At 45.5% G+C, this 19,373-nt stretch overlaps 1 long non-coding RNA gene across 1 annotated transcript in view; it reads right to left on the bottom strand.

Moving 5' to 3' along the window:
• LOC130358410 (uncharacterized) overlaps window positions 1–18,921 on the bottom strand; it is a 177,142-nt gene extending 158,221 nt beyond the window's left edge. Inside the window, exon 1 of the long non-coding RNA XR_008889514.1 lies at window positions 18,793–18,921. This is a non-coding gene — a long non-coding RNA (uncharacterized LOC130358410). The remainder of the gene's footprint in view (window positions 1–18,792) is intronic.
• Between the last annotated feature and the right edge of the window lie 452 nt (window positions 18,922–19,373).

The raw sequence follows: 19,373 nt of genomic DNA, 5'->3' as shown, positions 1-19,373 counted from the left end.
GTCTTTTAAAGGCAGGAAAAGACATGTTAGGGTTCTGTACTGCTAACATTCTCAGTTGGGCCTTGTTCCACTTGTTATGAGCCCCATCAATAAACCTGTCCATTAATACTTTATTGCCCAGTTTGGGGGTTATAATATCTAGTTTCTGGACAGTCTCTAGGGCTTCTTTTAGTAGGGGTCCGCTTATCCAGGTCTGCCATCCAGTAAAGGTCCGAGCAAAACACTAAGACCTGGATCACACCTAGCAGCCGGATTGCCATAAAAGAAATAGGTGCTGCTTGTTGTAGAACATTATTATTACTCTAATAATAAGTCATAATCATTCCCCAACTGCCACATACTGTGCCCCTGAATATATAACTGCCACACACTGTGCCCCTGAATATATAACTGCCACACACTGTGCCCCTGAATATATAACTGCCACATACTGTGCCCCTGAATATATAACTGCCACACACTGTGCCCCTGGTATAATTCTGCCACACACTGTGCCCCTGAATATATAACTGCCACACACTGTGCCCCTGATATACTTCTGCCACACACTGTGCCCCTGGTATACTTCTGCCACACACTGTGCCCCTGGTATACTTCTCCCACAAACTGTGCCCATGAATATAATACTGCCACATTCGGTGTACCTAAATAAAATGTTGCTACACACCATGCCCCTGAGTATAATGCTGCCACACACTGTGCCCCTGAGTACAATGCTGCCACACGGTGTGCCCATGAATGTAATGCTGCCACACACCGTGCCCATGAATATCATGCTGCCACACACCGTGCCCATGAGTATAATGCTACCACACACTGGCCCCTGAGTATAATGCTGCCACACACCATGCCTCTGAGTATAATGCTGTCACATACCGTGTCCATTAGTATAATGCTGCCATACACCGTGCCCATGATTATAATGCTGCCACGCACCATGCCCATGAGCAAAATGCTGCCACATGCTGGGCTCTCAAATATTTTATGGCCACTCTACCCTGAACCGAATTATACCTCCTTGTCCCTTTAAACAATAACTGAGATGTCTGCCCCTCATGTGAACTGTGCCACTATGTCAGTCCAGCCCATATGAACTGTGCCTCTGTCTGCCCCCCCATATGAACTGTGCCTCTGTCTGCCCCCCATATGAACTGTGCCTTTATGTCAGCCCCCTATATGAACTGTGCCTCTGTCCTCCCCCTATATGAACTGTGCCTCTATGTCTATCTTCTATATGAACTGTGTCTCTGTCTGCCCCCCTATATGAACTGTGTCTCTGTCTGCCCCTATATGAACTGTGTCTCTGGCAGCCCCCCTATATGAACTGTGTCTCTGTCTGCCCCTATATGAACTGTGCCTTTATGTCTGCTCCATATATGAACTGTGCCTCTCTCCTCCCCCTGTATGAACTGTGCCTCTGTCCTCCCCCTATATGAACTGTGCCTCTGTCTGCCCCTATATGTACTGTGCCTCTGTCTGCCCCCTATATGAACTGTGCATCTGTCTGCCCCCTATATGTACTGTGCCTCTGTCTGCCCCCTATATGAACTGTGCATCTGTCTGCCCCCTATATGAACTGTGCCTCTGTCCTACCCCCTATATTAACTGTGCCTCTGTCTGCCCCCTATATGAACTATGCCTCTGTCTGCCCCCCTATATGAACTGTGTGTCTGTCTGCCCCCTATATGAACCGTGCCTCTGTCTGCCCCCTATATAAACTGTGCCTCTGTCTGCCCCTATATGAACTGTGCCTCTGTCTGCCCCCTATATGTACTGTGCCTCTGTCTGCCCCCTATATGAACTGTGTGTCTGTCTGCCCCCTATATGAACCGTGCCTCTGTCTGCCCCCTATATGAACCGTGCCTCTGTCTGCCCCCTATATGAACTGTGCCTTTGTCTGCCCCCTATATGAACTGTGCCTCTGTCTGTCCCTATATGAACTGTGCCTCTGTCTGCCCCCATATATGAACTGTGCCTCTGTCTGCCCCCTATATGAACTGTGCCTCTGTCTGCCCCCCTATATGAACTGTGCCTCTGTCTGCCCCTATTTGAACTGTGCCTCTGTCTGCCCCCATATGAACTGTGTCCGTGTCGGCCCCCTATATGAACTGTGCCCCTGTCGGCCCCCTATATGAACTGTGCCCCTGTCGGCCCCCTATATGAACTGTGCCCCTGTCGGCCCCCTATATGAACTGTGCCCCTGTCGGCCCCCTATATGAACTGTGCCTCTGTCTGCCCCATATGAACTGTGCCCTTGTCGGCCCCCTATATGAACTGTGCCTCTGCCTTCCCCCTATATGAACTGTGCATCTGTCTGCCCCCATATGAACTGTGTCCTTGTCGCCCCCCTATATGAACTGTGCCCCTGTCGGCCCCCTATATGAACTGTGCCCCTGTCTGCCCCCTATATGAACTGTGCCCCTGTCGGCCCCCTATATGAACTGTGCCTCTGTCTGCCCCCTATATGAACTGTGCCTCTGTCTGCCCCATATGAACTGTGCCCTTGTCTGCCCCCTATATGAACTGTGCCTCTGTCTTCCCCCATATGAACTGTGCATCTGTCTGCCCCCTATATGTACTGTGCCTCTGTCTGCCCCCTATATGAACTGTGCCTCTGTCTGCCCCCATATGAACTGTGTCCTTGTCGGCCCCCTATATGAACTGTGCCCCTGTCGGCCTCCTATATGAACTGTGCCCCTGTCGGCCCCCTATATGAACTGTGCCCCTGTCGGCCCCCTATATGAACTGTGCCTCTGTCTGCCCCATATGAACTGTGCCCTTGTCGGCCCCCTATATGAACTGTGCCTCTGTCTTCCCCCATATAAACTGTGCCCCTTTCAGCCCCCTATATGAACTGTGCCTCTGTCTTCCCCCATATGAACTGTGCCCCTGTCGGCCCACTATATGAACTGTGCCCCTGTCGGCCCCCTATATGAACTGTGCCTCTGTCTTCCCCCATATGAACTGTGCTGCTCCACTGCTCTGGCATCATCTTGTCAGGCTTATTTAGAGCAGATGATGCAGGCCAAGGCCAGACGGGGCCCAAAAATAGTCCCGGGCATATTAGACTAGGCAGCCCATTTTTTTCAGTGGGGGTCCCAGCAGTCAGATACCCACCAAAATAAAATAGGCTGCATAGTCTAAAATCTGTTGAGGCGTCTCTCCAGTTCTTGCAAAGCTACAACTCCCATCATGTCTGCAGATCTTACGGCATTATAGGTGTTGTAGTTTTATAACAGCTGGAGAACCACAGATTGGGGGACAGTTTCACTCATCATCACGGCAGAAATTCCAAGTGACTACAGCTCTGATAGGCTAGTTGGGAAGAATACACAATGGTATGACTCACAGGAGACATCTTCTCTGTTGTTCCTTTTCTTTTTTTCTTAATTTGGTCCAGACACCAGGTCTTCTTCAAGCTACATCTTCTCTCTATAGAGTTTGATGCCCAAACATCACTGGTTCCTCATCCTCCGTATAAAGACAATAATCTTTATAACCCTGCTATATACTGTACGCACAGAATATAACCCTGCCACACACTTTCTTCTGTTTGGCAGAATCTCACCCCTGTACTGCCCTCCTTCAGACCCCTAAGGGATCGTCCACAATGCAGACATTCAACCGCACCCCCCTTCAGTGATACTACTTTATACTTTCCTGCCCCCCCCAGCCTCCTTCTCCTCCACACCCATTTTCAGACATGCTCCTTCATACTTTTGTGATGGCCCAGTACGGGAGGTGTTACCCCTTACCATTGATGCCTGTCAGGCACCCTCCTTCAGTGTCCCCTGCCCCCCCCCCCCCTGCATCTGTTTATTGTAATTGTATATAATTCCTATGTTATATATGTAAGAGTGTTATACCTTTAAGACTGTTTACCATGTGATTTGTCATGTGATTGTTACCCAGGAGGTATCAGTGACCAGGTGACCTTGGGGTGACCAATGGGACCCCACCAGAGCCTCCCCCATATAAGCCCGGGTTGGATCCTCTGCACGCTCTCTTAGTCTTTGCTGAGGTCCAGTCAAGTCGTGCCCAAGTGTGTGTCCAGAGTCATAGGAGGCCTCAACTCCAGTCTGCAGCCACAAGCTACAAACCTGCAAGTAAGCCACAGTCACAGTCTTGTCAGTCACAAGTCAGTCAAGTCAAAGTCATCTGTCTAGTCAATGTAGCCTGCACTAAATTGTCCACCTCTAATACAAGTCCCAGCAAGCCCTTAAGGTCTCTGAAGTCATTGGTCAACTCCGTGGGCCTGGCTGAACTGCATAGACTTTTCCACCTGTCTAACCTCAGTAAAGCTACCGTTGTCCGTAACTTGGCGTCAGAGTCATTATTGCCCCCGTGCCTAGCCCAGGATCCAGCGGTATACCTTCGGGTGGTATTAGGGATAAACAATTCCCTGGCATCACAAATAAAAGGGGTTAATGCCATCGGCCCCTAGGGTAATTCTATCTGCCCTTTGCATCACACCCCATACCACACATTCCTGTCCCCCCAGCCTCCTTCTCCTCCGCACCCCCCTTCAGTCATGCTCCTTCATACTTTCCTGCCCCCCCAGCCCCCTTCTCCTCCTCACCCCCACCTTAAGTCATGCTCCTACACAATTTTTGCATCCCTTCCCTTTCTCTCTCACCTTGTGGAGGAGGGTCCGCAGGCTGTAGAAGAGAGAAATGCTCCAGGTTCCTCTCCTCTGAATGGAGCTGCCAGGACAGGGACGTCTGTGACATCAGGGGCGTGCCGGCGCATGGACGTCTGCTGCTGGGATCGGCCAGAGGGAAGCCCCCTGCAGGGAGGAGGTTAGTGAACTACTATTTAATCAGCAGCCGTGGCTCTATCTATTAGAGAGCAGGGCAAGCAGACGGCCCGGCATACAGATGGCCTGACCCACCGATGTCTAGTCCTGCCATGAATTTAAGGCAGTGCTAATTGCGCTGCCTGCATCATATGAGAAACGCTGGCCTGGCAGGGAGCACAGCGTTCCCTTGCTCCGGCGTCACGCAGCTGTTCATTTTTTATTGGTGTCTTAAAGACACCAATACATATGAATGCAGGGACAGCGGTTTAGGGAATCGGTGGGAGGTCCGAATGACTGGCAGCCGCGGTCCGGAACTGGACCGCGGTCCGCCAGTTGAGTACCCCTGCTCTAGGACATTCTGCAGGGCTACAGCAAACACTCTCAGAGTCTCACCTGGCTTTTGTTGCCTTTCATATAGTCGCAGATGTACCTCTGATGGAGAATGGGACTCAAATACCTGGTACTGCCCTTCAAAAAACTGCTCCACATTTGCCTTCTTGGATACTGGCCAGGTGCGGACTTCCTCTAATGTTGGTCCCTGGAGTTGTCCCGTTAACAGTAGTACTTGTTGATTTGGAGGAAAAGAGTAAAAGACAAACAGGCTCTGGATTCTCTCCTTGAAATGCCTCCGGGTAAAGGAGTCTCCACTGTAGGTAGGGAGTATAGAATTTCCCATGAATACCGGTGGGGTCGCTGGAACACCAGGGCTGTTGGTGGTAGAAGGAGACATGGCACTAGCCGCTGGAGCAGGTGGCATAGTCGCCACGGAAGATGGAGGGGCGCTGGTGCCCGGTTGATCTGTGGTACTTGGTTCAGACATCTTGAAGACAATATTGTGTGCTGTCACTTTAAGGAAGATTATATGAGTTGCCCTTTAAGGAAGTTAAAGAGGTTCTGCAGCAGCTTGTAGTGTGCACCTGGACTGTTGGGGTGATAACAGCAGACACTCCCCCTCTGTTTTGCAGGTACCCGGTAACAAGGGACTTGGTGACTGATAGTTGCAGACAGTAAACCGATAATAATGGCAGACCTGGTTACCGGAGACTCGGTGTAACTCTGTAAGTATTTAAGGTGTTGCCGTGCTGCAGGACAACATCGGGCAAAAACGCAGTAGCCGGGAACTTCTAAGATGGCTGCGCCAAGAGAACTTCCTGCTTGGGTCCGGTCAGGAAAGTCTTTCCCTGTGCAACATAGAGCAATCCTTTTGGTTTCTCCTCGCTGGGGAGGTGGTGCCGCCGGAGACTGATGGGGGCAGAGCTGCGGCCACTCGCACGGGAACTTCGGGAGCCGATTAACCCCTTCAAGGTAGGACAGTACTTTACAAGTCCTGTTTAACAATTGTATATGCACAGCAGGGTAACAGCCACAAGCTTGATTCCTCCACAATGGCCGGCACAACTTTAACACTTTTACAGTAGTCGGAATAAACTTTTCTTCTCCCCCTCTTTTCACAAGTGCCTTTCAACATAAGCGTTTTCACAGACAAAGTCCTGTACAATTTTGGCACAATTTCTGTTGCATGTGTGGTTTTCTGCAATATGCAATACTGGACACAGTTGAGACTGGGGGGGGGGGGGGGGGGGTTTGGGGGTTTCTCTGCATAAGGCACACACCCGTATTTTGTTTGTAGGATGCCAAAAGTTGTGGTGTCGCATGGGGTAATGTGTGTAATTAACCTTATCGTGACACCAGAGCGTGGTCAACCTATACACCACCGGAGGTAGGCCAGCTTCACCTTACCAGGCGCGGGGCAAATAATCACTCCGACGCAAGATTACGGGTAACTGGCTTGCTTTACTGAGGTTGGAAAATGGTACATTCCGTTACAGCTCAGATCAGCGTGAGTTGCAGGGTGAACTTAGAGAAGCTTATCGGCTTGCTGGGACTTATAGTTGATTGTGCTGTATATGACTGATACAACCCACTTGGACTTGACTAACTTGCTGACTTGACTTGTATTATATCCCCATGACTGTAGGCTTACCGCAAGGCTTTGACTTTCACCTCAGTAGTGGGGTTAATTTGTAGTAGATGCGTGGTTGCTGGACTTAGGCCTCCTTTCAGATCCACCTCACAGACAGACTTCACTCTTCACCAAATTGTACCTCAGCATTAAGACTTAATCTCAAGATAGAGAGCTGCGCCCTGACCTCATTATATATGGGAGGAATTTAGAGAGATCCCATTGGCCGGATAAGTCACGCGTTCACCCCTGCATACTCCCCTTAACAACAGGGTCCATTTAAGGCAACAAGTACATAGATAATACAATACATTAACCCTTACATGGCAGTATATTAAATAGTGCATTATAGAGAGTTCTTAGGACAGGGGACCCATGACGGACATTGAGCAGCATCTTCCACACAGGATGGGCAGGAGTACAGAAGAACATGTGATTCTGTACTGGGTCACCACACATACAGTGCAGTTTTCAACTTATCCCTACCATGGACATACTTATTAGTTATTACCTGGAGCCCACTGGGGGGGGGGGGGGGGGGGGCAAATTACTATCTGCAGCTCTAACTGGGCCCATAGGCTTTACTTTTCTTACTATTGGGCCATTTCCTCTAACTTTATATAATAGATCAAATAAACATAATATTACAGGGGTACATCAGGGAAGCTAACTTATCCCCTATTCACAAAATAGGGCATAAGTGTCTGATTGCGGGGGGTCCGACCACCCCAACCCTCGCAGACAAGTGGCAGTAACAGCCCGGTCAGCCAATCACTGGCCAATACAGGGGTCCCATATCAGCTGGTAATTGGCTGAGCGGGCTGTCAGTCCCATTCGTCTCGGAAGTTGAGAGGTGATTTGCTCTGAGGATGGAAGAGTTGCCGAGCCCAGTTCTGTAGATTGCAGGGGTCTCAGTGGTCATTCCCCCCACGATCTCCAGAACGGGGCCTGACAACTCAACTGTCCTTGGAGCACTCCGGCCCTCACCTTCTAAATGAGTGGATGTGGCAGCCCACTTAGCCCATTTATGTTTGAGATGGTTACTCCTCCTGTGGATAAGTTGATTTTGCCAAGTACCGCTTTACCATAGAAAGATTTCAGTTCTCCAGGGACTTGTTCAAAGGGTTGAATATTTTCATCTTTTTATATTGCAGTCTGTATATCACCTTTACTGTATACTCAAATCGCTTCAACGATTGATATAAAACTTTCCCGCTGTCTCACACAACCACTCTGCTCCACAAACTTTCTCCCGCTTTGCAATCTGCTGGAACTGACCTTACTAAATACATCATTGATTTGTTCGCTGCCGAGCCCAAACGTCAATACTCCTCGTAACTTTCAAATCTTTCAGCAGCTTTTAACCTCGCTGCCCTCCATTTCCTGCTTAGAAATCACCCACTCCTCTGATTCCTTGGACTTAGTGATCTTCATTTATTTTTAACTGCTTTTTTATCTAACTGCTTTTATTTTTTTAACCAAGTTGTAATACCACACACAACCTGAAGCCAGGTGTGGCGCTGTTTCTGGAACAAATCAGCCATGTTTAAAGGGGTTATTCAACATAAGGGGACTTTAGTACTTACCTTCCAGACAGTAATGGGCATGCTTATGAAGGATCTGTGCTTGTCTTGGTGCTAAATGGCTACTGTATGTTGTGATTCCACTATAACACTGCTGCTTTCTTTTTGTGAAATGGCTATTTCCTGATGGAGTTCCAGTGGCTGTCCGGGCATATACATACAGTTCAAGTTTTTTCTTTTTTAATCTTTTTAATTCTTTTCTGTTCTAATTTATTGACATTTTTTCCTCTTGTTCGCAATGATGCAAAATTGTCTTTAATTGAATCTGTGTAGAACATGTCATCGATGTAATGCTTAGTTTTTCCAGAAGCAGAGCAAAAGAATTGTGAATACGACAGAAGGACAAAGGAGTAAAACAGACTCCGAAACAAGATCTCATTTAGTCCCCCCCCCCCGTACGGCGTGCCACTCATAACAAGACGCGTCTGGGTATCAAGGGTGGTTCTCTTCTGTCAGCAGAAATACAGATTTGACAGTTCGAGGTAAGCCTGGCGTTTCCTGCAGACCTTTTGGGATTTTCGTATAGCAATGAGTTAGTTAGGTTTCCATGGAAACGGCCGTGTAAGCCTGTTTAACAAGCAATTCATGACACAATATCTATTTTGGGTGACCCTTGCAAAAAAACTAAAAATAAAAGAGGTCATAGACATATTGTGCAAGATGTTGGAGCGGCTGGACGGGAACGCAATTTATTTTGTTCAGTGGTAAAACTGCAGACATTTGCTGGTCTTACGCAATTGTTTGGCGTCTGAAGCTCCTGGAGATTTTATGAAATGTCTGGAAGTATCTTCACGGGGAGACGTTCCGCAGATGGGATCATTATAAAAGGATTAAGATAAAAGTCTGTAAAGACACAAGACCTTGTGCTATGTTCTTTAAAGGAAACCTGTCATGTTATACTGTATATGGTAAAATCTTCTTTCCTACCATCCCTGGGGGACGTTCCTACCACAGCAGGGATGATGAGGATCTATAGTTTAAAAAGTGTCCCCCGCTGGCCCCATAAGTAGTCTCCGTTGCAGGGAGCTATACTCACATAGTCCAGTCTGCTGCGGCTGTAATCACGCCCCCTCAGTGTGATTGACAGCCTGGGCACAGCCCGGATGAACTTTTGATTGTGGTTTTCATAGTTCTGACCCTGCTTCTTTCAGACCATTTCATTCATTAGCTGCCTGCCCCAAACCTTCTTACTGAACTCTGCTTGTTCTGACTTTCTGCCTTCTACCTGTGTTGATCAAATCTGCCCTAACTTCAGCTTGACTGGCAGAAACCACAGCCTACTCATTTGGTAGTGAGCAGCAATTGCTAGCAGAGACCAAACTGACCTGGAGGTTCTCTGCTATAAAACCCACATACCTGTACCGGCGTAAAAGGTGAAGACCAGGCGATCCTTTTAATTCCACTTCAAAGTGTAACCCTATGACAAATCCAAAAATATTATTCCTACTAGATAGGCCTTGTGTCTCCACCTTTGTGATTGTCTTATTAATAATAAGTTCAACTTGTGGAACTTTTGGCAATCAAGCTGTTTCTAAAGGGGGTAGTTGTGTCCAACCACAATGGTCAAAGTACAGGAAATTTAGTATTACCTAGTGCCCTGGGAGAGTCCTGGGTTATACTTGAATAATGGATTTTGGTAAAAATGGTAGTGGCCTTTTGAGAGTCATACCGTATAAAAAGGGAATAGTTAAATATATTCAGCTTCCCATATTAATATCAGAACTCAGGCCAGACCCAATATTTTCAGGTCCCTTAGCAATCTGTCCCCTGGTAGGCCAGATTATCATATCCTGTTGGAAGCCAGACTACAGAGTTTTCTAAAGTCTTTAGGGGAATTTGCCATCTCAGGAACTGCTCAAGTGAACATCTACACTGTCATGACTCGCCTTACTCCAAGCGTGCACATGACTTATATTGGAGATATGGCAGGGAGCTATACTCACACTCTTCAGTGTGATTGGCAGCTCTGGCATGGCCTGCGTCATCACTCTGCTCTGTCTGCTTAGGAAGTGGTGATGAGGGCTGTCAATAATGCAGAGGGGGTGTGATTACAGATGGAGCAGGTGGGACAAGGAGAGTAAAGCTCCTGCCTAGGGGATTACTTACAGGGAGGGTGGGGGACACTTTCAAACAATTTATATCACCACCATCCCTGCGGGCAGGAATGTCTTCTTGGGATGTTGACATGCATTATATATGGTAAAATCTGATGACAAGTTCCCTTTAACAAACAGGGGAAAAAAATCATCCCCACAGTACATATTAGCTGAACATTTAAGTAAACTCAAACTAAATCTCTTCAGGAAATGTATGGACGTTTCTACCAGACAAAGGCATGATTTATTATAAAATAAAAAATATTTACAGTATATAATAACAGATATCAACAATTTAGTTACATCACACACCCGTCTCTTCAGAGCAAATTTTTTGGGTTTTTACACAATGGAAACAAAGATACCTTTACAGTTTTTGTCATAAAAACCAGTGGTCCCCATCCCAGTTCTCAAGGCCAACCAACATTCTGAGTTATACATTACATTACTATATTGAAATAGAACAGGGGAAAATACAAATCCTGGACTGTTGGTGGGCCTTGAGGAGTGGGTTGGGGATCTATAGTATATACTATCACAACATTTCTGTTGGTAATTTGTGGTGTCCTAGCACCAAAGGCTGTCCTATGGGCTAAAGATTGCATCGGGCATCCCTGCTGTCTATGTGTTGGGCCCCCTGCTCCACTGTCTAACCTGTAATAGTGTAAAATATTGTTGCGTCATGTTGTGTTAATTGCTTCTCTGTACAGAGTGACCAGGTGACCCTGAGGCCCAATGGGAGACCCCTAAACCTAGCCCTTATGTAGTGTAGAGGGGGAGGAGAGTTCAGTTAAGAGGAGAGTGTAGAGAGTATAGGAGAGTGTGTTCCAGCTAGAAATCTGAGTAGAAGCCCAAGGAGAAGAAGTCTACTAAATTCAACTCCAAATCTAAGGAAAAGACCCCGATGCTCAGGTGAATTGTCAAAGGTTGGCGGTAAGCAAAGCTCTTGGGGAAAATGTCTACTTCAGTCAGTCTGTCAAGTCTGCACTGCCACTAACCTTAAAGCTGCATTCAACAGCCACTACAACTCCCAGCAAGGCAACAGGCTCCCTGGGTTCCACTCTGCCCATCCCGATGCACAAGAGACTGCATTGTTTAAAATCTGCTACCTCCAGCAAAGTAAAGACAGTCATTTATAACCTGGCATCGGTGTATTTATTATCCTGCGCCTGTCCCATGAGAAGCTGCTGTATCCTCGGACTGTGTAAGTTAACGGTGCCCTGGCACCCCGAGTCACCAACCCCAATCTAACTCCCCGTGGCTGCCCCAAAATCTTAGGCATTTTGCACAGAATCTATACACTCTGCACCCCAGTTGGTAGCATTACTGTGCCACAAATCTTGGCATTCTGATCAGGATCTATACACCCTGCACCCCACTCAGTAGCACTAGTGCGCCAAAAATTTACAGCAGCAAATCACCACCAAATTTTGCTTTATTGATGTAGATTTTGGTGTTGAATACGTAGAGAGGATCATTAAAAATCAATTTAAAAGAAAGATGTCAGGGCCGCTAAACCAGCTGTGCTGGTGGCTAAAAACAGCCAGACTAGAGTTCTGGAAAAATTTTAGCTTGTGGTGCAACACTGTTAATGCAACTCCCATTAAACTCAAGTGGGCATCCCCATATGTATCTAGTGGTGCTCTCTCTGCATGTAACTTTGTGTCCTTCTTTACCTTTTCTTTTGGTATATGAGATGCTAAAATAACCAGCTTTGAAAAAAAGCATTGTGAGTATTGTAATTAAAGCTGATCTTAAAGGGAATGTGTCACCAAATGTGATTATTTTTTTGGGGAAATATTTTTGAAATGTTTTACTTAAATATAAAATATTTTTACTTAAATGTAAAATAATTGAATATGTCATATCTCCCACAGCAGAGGGAGCTAACATAAGGAATCTGGTGAAAGCGAGCAACTTGTTTGGCTGCTGCAAATTATACCTCGCCCATCTACCTTCCTCGCCTTTCTGTGTGCAAAAGGAGAGGGGAAGAGGGTTTTGTAGTTTTTTTCAATTCCACTGTCACCATTTTGTTGGTGTCTAAAGAGTGGTAAAGAACAGACTAGATGTCTCTTGATAGGTCACTGTTCCTCAGGGACTTCAAGAAAATGATGCTGGCTCCCCCTTTCATTTCACCTAATCTGTGCTATGCACATGTGCAGTAAGCAGCCCATGCTTTTCTATGAGACACTCTCAGTCTTAACTTTGTTATGCCCTGTGCCTGCCATAAAGCAACTGTGTAGGTGTTGTGAAGTGACATACCACAAATAGGCTACAGTAATGGCAGCCCCCAGTACACACTTTATTAATAAATAACATTAAAACTACACTGTCCTAAAACTAAATACATAAATGGAATGCTTTATCTTGATAGAATAATTTTATTTATAAAAAAAATAAAGGTGATTTTAGTACGCACCTGCCAGACAGTAAAGGACATGCATAGGAAGGATCTGTCCTTGTCTTGGGTTAAAGGGGTTGTGGGCTGCCCTGCAGTTCGGAGCTCCGCTCACAGCGTCCGGAAGTTCATTACTCCGAACGCTGTGTGCGGGCTTCCGTGTTCGCAGCCGCCGGGCGTGATGTCACGCCCGGCCCCTTCGTGATGTCTCGCCCGCCCCCTCGTGACGTCTCGCCCGCCCCCTCAACGAAAGTCTATGGGAAGGGGGCGCGACCTGTGACGTCACGCCCGGCGGCTGCGAACACAGAAGCCCGCACACAGCGTTCGGAGTAATGAACTTCCGGACGCTGTGAGCGGAGCTCCGAACTGCAGGGCAGCGCACAACCCCTTTAAATAGCTATATTGTGAGATTACCATAACAATGTGGCTATCTTTTTGTGAACTGACTATTTTCTGTTAGAGGTCGTTCTTTCAAACTACACATCCCATAGTTCCTTGTTTGTAAGTTTGAGGTTATTTTTCATCCTCCCACACATCAGCCACCCCACCCATTGAATGCGATAGACCAGTGTTTTCTGACCAGGGTGCCTCCACCTGTTGCAAATTCTTGCAGAATGATCTCCCACCCAGCGGTTGCTCCCCTCATTGAAGAAAACACAGGCTCCCTTTGAACACCTTACTAGTGATTTAATGTCTCGGCCGCACTGCAACCTGGGAAAACCTGAGACGACACTCATTTTGTATGCTGTTAAAAATAAATGTAGGGGCAAAAACCACAGAAGAATTGCGAGACCACCATGAAGCACAGGTACAGACACTATGTTGTGAACTACATTAACTTTACAGCCCCTATAGCATAGTCAAATAAAAAATAAAAATCCTGGAATACCCCTTTAATGCTCATCTCAAGGCATCTCATGCTAAGAAAAAGGTAAGGACACATCTGAATTGGGGGAGATTTATCAAAACCTGTCCAGAGGAAAAGTTGCTGAGTTGCCCATAGCAACCAATCAGATCACTTCTTTAATTTTTCAGAGGCCTTTTCAAAAATGAAAGAAGCGATCTGGTTGGTTGCTATGGGCAACTCAGCAACTTTTCCTCTGGACAGGTTTTGATAAATTTCCCCCATAATTCAGCCTTTTCAACAATTTTTGCCCAGACAGGCAGCTACCTCATCTACCCCCCTGTAATGTATAGTATTCAGACTTTATGCCTAGAGGAGCACGATCTATTAAAATAGACCTTCTCATACCACTGCATTTGACTTGGCTTTAATGTTAAATGTGCCCAACAGGTCTTTTATACTTCAGGATAATATAAAGCATGGCATTGTGCCAGCTATATAAAGAACTCAAAGCAAAACAAGCAGACCTGACTGTAATGTCAAATAAAAGATCAATCTCTTCACTTAATGGAAAAGTTTGGAGTACATTTCTAATTACAGAAGTAAGTTTGCCGGCAGAACTCTCTCTCTTCTCATTCACTGGTTTTAAAGTCGGAGTTTTCTTTCAATTTAGGAACCGTAATTAGAGATAGAAAGAATAAGAGTCACTCAGCCAAAACTGCATTGTTTTACATATTGGAGGTAATTAATTCGATAGACGGGAACGCTTTGTAAGATACAAATATTCCATTGTATAAAATTAATGTTCTCGTACAGAAAATGCAAATCAGGTAGAAAACTTTCTGAACCTGAGGTTGTTTACAAAGCGGCATTGTTATAAACAAATCTATGACTATACAGATTAATAATTATATAGTATCAAAATATAGCATTAGTTTATTTATTATTATTAAATCTTAAATTCTTAATTTAAATAATCTTAATTCTTTAAAAAAAATTATATATATATTTATTTCAAGTAGCTAGAAATTATAACAAAAATGAATCCTCAGTAGTTAATATAGTGTGTTGCTGGGTTCACATTTTGTTTTTGTCTCCGTTTCAATGTTGCCGTTACAGTTAATAATCGTTGTAAGCTATACAGTGCAACCTCCTTTTCTTCATCATGTAAGTCAATGTGAAACAGATTCCGTTAATGTATACGTTTTTTTTCTTTTCAAGGATATAAAACGTATATGCGAAATGGAAACAAAAACGCAGTGTGAACCCAGCCTTAATCGCTAACTGAAAAGATGGTAACAAATTGCAAGCTTTGGAGACTACCTAGGTCTCTTCATCAGGTGTGGCTTATCTGCACTGACTGATGAAGGGAAATGCTTGGTTGGCCATGGACTACCTGGCCCTTCTCATCATTGACCACTGCAGGTAAACCATGCCTGATGAAGGGACCTAGGTAGTCTCAAAAGTGTGCAATAGATGGCCATATAGTAATCCTATGCTCATCAAAAGCTTTGCTAATGGCCTAACTATTCTGGACCATCATAAGGTGAGTGTACACTCCCTTTACAACATATCTGGTTTGAAAAAAGTAGAGTAGTTTTATTAAAAATCATTTAACTGCTGGATGTTAGACTCACCATTTTACCGAGGGGAGAAAAAGAAAAAACTATTTACTAGTCTACTAGATTGAACATTACCTGTGATGGGGGAGAACATTATCTGTGAAAGGTGAGAGAACATTATCTGTGATGGGGGGACATTATCTGTCATGGGGGATCATTGTCTGTGATGGGGGGACATTATTTGTGATGGGGAGAGAGCATTATCTGTGATGGGGGGACGTTATCTGTGATGGGGGATCATTGTCTGTGATGGGGGGACATTATTTGTGATGGGGAGAGAACATTATCTGTGATGGGGGGACATTATCTGTGATGGGGAGAACATTATCTGTGATGGGGGAGAGAACATTATCTGTGATGGGGAGAGAACATTATCTGTGATGGGGGGACATTATCTGTGATGGGGAGAACATTATCTGTGATGGGGAGAGAACATTATCTGTGATGGGGAGAACATTATCTGTGATGGGGGAGAGAACATTATCTGTGATGGGGAGAGAACATTATCTGTGATGGGGGAGAGAACATTATCTGTGATGGGGAGAGAACATTATCTGTGATGGGGGATCATTATCTGTGATGGGGAGAGGACATTATCTGTGATGGGGGATCATTATCTGTGATGGGGAGAGGACAATATCTGTGATGGGGGATCATAATCTGCGATGGGGAGAGAACAATATCTGTGATGCAGGGAACATTATCAGTGAGGGGGGAGAGATCATTAATAAGAATCAGATAAATATCCATTAAGACGGCGGGACCCCAGCGGCAGGACCCCAGCGATTAGACATCTTACCCGCTATCCTTTGGATAGGGGATGAGATGTCTAGGGGCGGAGTACCCATTTAACAGAAAATAATTGCTGTATGCGTTACACATTTAAAGGGGTATTCCAGGAGAGAACATTATCTGTGATGGGGGATCATTATCTGTGATGGGGAGAGGACAATATCTGTGATGGGGGATCATAATCTGCGATGGGGAGAGAACAATATCTGTGATGCAGGGAACATTATCTGTGAGGGGGGAGAGATCATTAATAAGAATCAGATAAATATCCATTAAGACGGATCTGAGAGAACAGAAACATCAACTACTGTAATACCAACAAGATGGAGCCCAGCCACAACCAAACTAAAATGAAACCTTTTTCCCTGCAGCTCCCCTAGAGACAGAAATCCACATTGCTCTTCTTTAAAAATTGCATTCTCAGTTTTTGATTTGTATTCCAAGATTTGCTTGTCTTCAGGTGAGATTGGAGAGGATAACCCCTTTAGGCCTTGTTCACACAATGGAATTTCCTAGCGGAATACAGCAGAAAAATTCTGCTTGGAAATTCCGTTGCGGTAGAGTCCCATTGTTTTCAGTGAACAGGATCTGCTCACCGTGCACACGGCAGAATTTCTGCGGAAATTCCAATTCCGGTCTCTGCCAAAAACTGAACTTGTCAATTCTTTTGGCGGAATCCGCCGGAAACGCTTTGCTGTCTATGGAGACGGCTCATTTCCGAACGGTCCTAGAGCCGGGCGGACATTTCGCTAAACTTCAGCTGTGTGAACATGGCCTTAAGGGGGTACGCCACCCCTAGACATCTTTTTCCCTATCCAAAGCATAGGGGATAAGATGTATGATCGTGGGGGTCCCATCGCTGGGAACCCCTGCGATCTCGGCTGCGGCACCCCAGACATACGCCATACATTGCCAGTCATCTGGCACGGAGCTAAGCTTGCTCCATGCCAGATGACTGGCAATGTATGGCGAAGGCATGTGACGTCACGCCCCGCTCGTGATGTCACGGCCAAGCAATGCAAGTCTATGGGAGGCGTGGCCGTGAAATCAAGAGCGGGGCATGACTGTGATGTCACAAGTCTCCGGTGCTACACCCAATGCTGTAAACAAACGCAGCAGGTGCAGAAGGGAGATCGCGGGGGTCCCCAGCGGCAGGACCCCAGCGATTAGACATCTTACCCGCTATCCTTTGGATAGGGGATGAGATGTCTAGGGGCGGAGTACCCATTTAACAGAAAATAATTGCTGTATGCGTTACACATTTAAAGGGGTATTCCAGGAAAAAAACTTTTTTCTATATATCAACTGGCTCCAGAAAGTTAAACAGATTTGTAAATTACTTCTATTAAAAAATATGAATCCTTTCAGTACTTATGAGCTTCTGAAGTTGAGTTGTTCTCTTCTGTCTAAGTGTTCTCTGATGACGTGTCTCGGGAACTGTCCAAAGTAGAAACAAATCCCCATAGCAAACCTTTTCTACTCTGTGTAGTTACCGAAACAAGCAGAGGTGTCAGCAGAGAGCACTGTTGCCAGACAGAAAAGAACAACTCGACTTCAGCAGCTGATAATTATTGGAAGGATTAAGATTTTTTAATAGAAGTAATTACAAATCTTTTTCTTTCTGCAGCCAGTTGATATTTATGATTATTTTTCCCCCTGGAATACCCCTTTTAAGTCCTCTTTTCATTCTTATCCAATGTATGGCTATACAGTAGCATACATAGAAGGTATATATTGGAGGGACACATTGGGGAATCCTCCTGACTAATAGAAGTGTGGTGTGAACTCGGCCCAAGTTAAACTTCTATTCACTTTTGTCTATTTGGAAGAAGCGGCGGAAGAAAGGGGTAACGTCAATGTTCATCAAAAGCCCTATAAAATGTAAGCCTGTGAGTTTCAGCTCATTTTTATTATATTGTTAAAGTATCGTTTCCATGGTGACCACTATGATGGCGTAATTCCCTCCGTACCGACGCCACACACTTCCCAGAGCTCATTACAACGGGATGTCAAGTCATAAATAATACCTCGGAGGAGCATTACTCCTGTTTAACTATAATACTCCCTAAATAGATGCCTAAATTTAGCCCGTAACGCCTCGCCGAGAGCCTGTGTCGACTTCCTCTGGGCGAACGCTATTTAATCACTGCGATATTTGGAAATGATTGTGTGTAAACATTAGGATAATTCGCATCGGAAGCCGCATGGGATTGCCGCCATTGGAATTTAGCAGGCGGGATCATTTATAGTACAAAATGTCATGTTAACAAGATGGCCACCTGGGCCGAATCACCGAAAGGTTAAACAGGAAAGGCTAATTCCGTATCATTGTCATGGGAAGATCTACTCTTCTGACACTGAGCTTTTTCCGGGAGAGATAATTGGCTATTATGCATATTTTTCTTTACATGTTATATTAAAGAACATTTCATTCTAAAACATAAAACAAAAAGTATGGTATGTTTAGTCAAGATGTTAAGTCAAGAAGTCTATTTTCAGCTATGATGTATGCCAGATATGGCAGTGTTTTCCAAACCATGTGCCTCCAGCAGTTGCAAAACTACAACTCCCAGCATGCCTGGACAGCCTATGGCTGTCCAGGCATGCTGGGAGTTGTAGTTTTGCAACAGCTGGCGGCATTCTGTTTGGAAAACACTGCAATATGTGGTGTCCCGGTACTGTATTTCATACTGTACCTTGTGTGCTGGGTCCCCAAAGTCAGAGTTCCTTTGTACCGTTGGGGTCCGCTTGCTGTGATAACCTCTAGTCACATCTTTGTTCCTCAATTATATGTGTTACATCTATATAATTAGTGTAAATGTATTTATCTATATAGTGTCTGCAGGACCTTAGGTCACATGACTAATGTTTCTACTGTGATGGTATGCTAAAGGACCTTCCAGGTCACGTGAGTAGTCACATGTTCTACCATAATCCTTTGTGTAAAGGACTGACAGTTGGGATGAACCAATCCGCCCAAGGCCAGCCCCTGCCCATATAAGGGAGCTGCCAGCCAATCCTCGCTCTCTTGGTTCCTGTACTTCACAGCAGTAACAGCTATCTTGTTCCTGATCATCTCTAGAGAAAGCATCACTCAGTACAATTCTGCAAGAGAATTTAGGCCTGAAGCCTAACAATCCCGCAACTTACTAACCGTGAGTTACTAAATCAAATCCCCGCTAAAGCTAGCGTGACTGCTGGACCTAAAACCAATCCCCTAAATCCAGCGGAACAGCGTAAATCAATCTCCAGAGCTTAGACTCACAAGGTCCCAACC

This window comes from Hyla sarda, chromosome 2 (genome assembly GCF_029499605.1).
Source record: "Hyla sarda isolate aHylSar1 chromosome 2, aHylSar1.hap1, whole genome shotgun sequence".
Taxonomy (NCBI): Eukaryota; Metazoa; Chordata; class Amphibia; order Anura; family Hylidae; genus Hyla; species Hyla sarda.
Note: the sequence above shows the minus strand (reverse complement) of the source record. Positions and strands in the feature narration are given on the sequence as shown.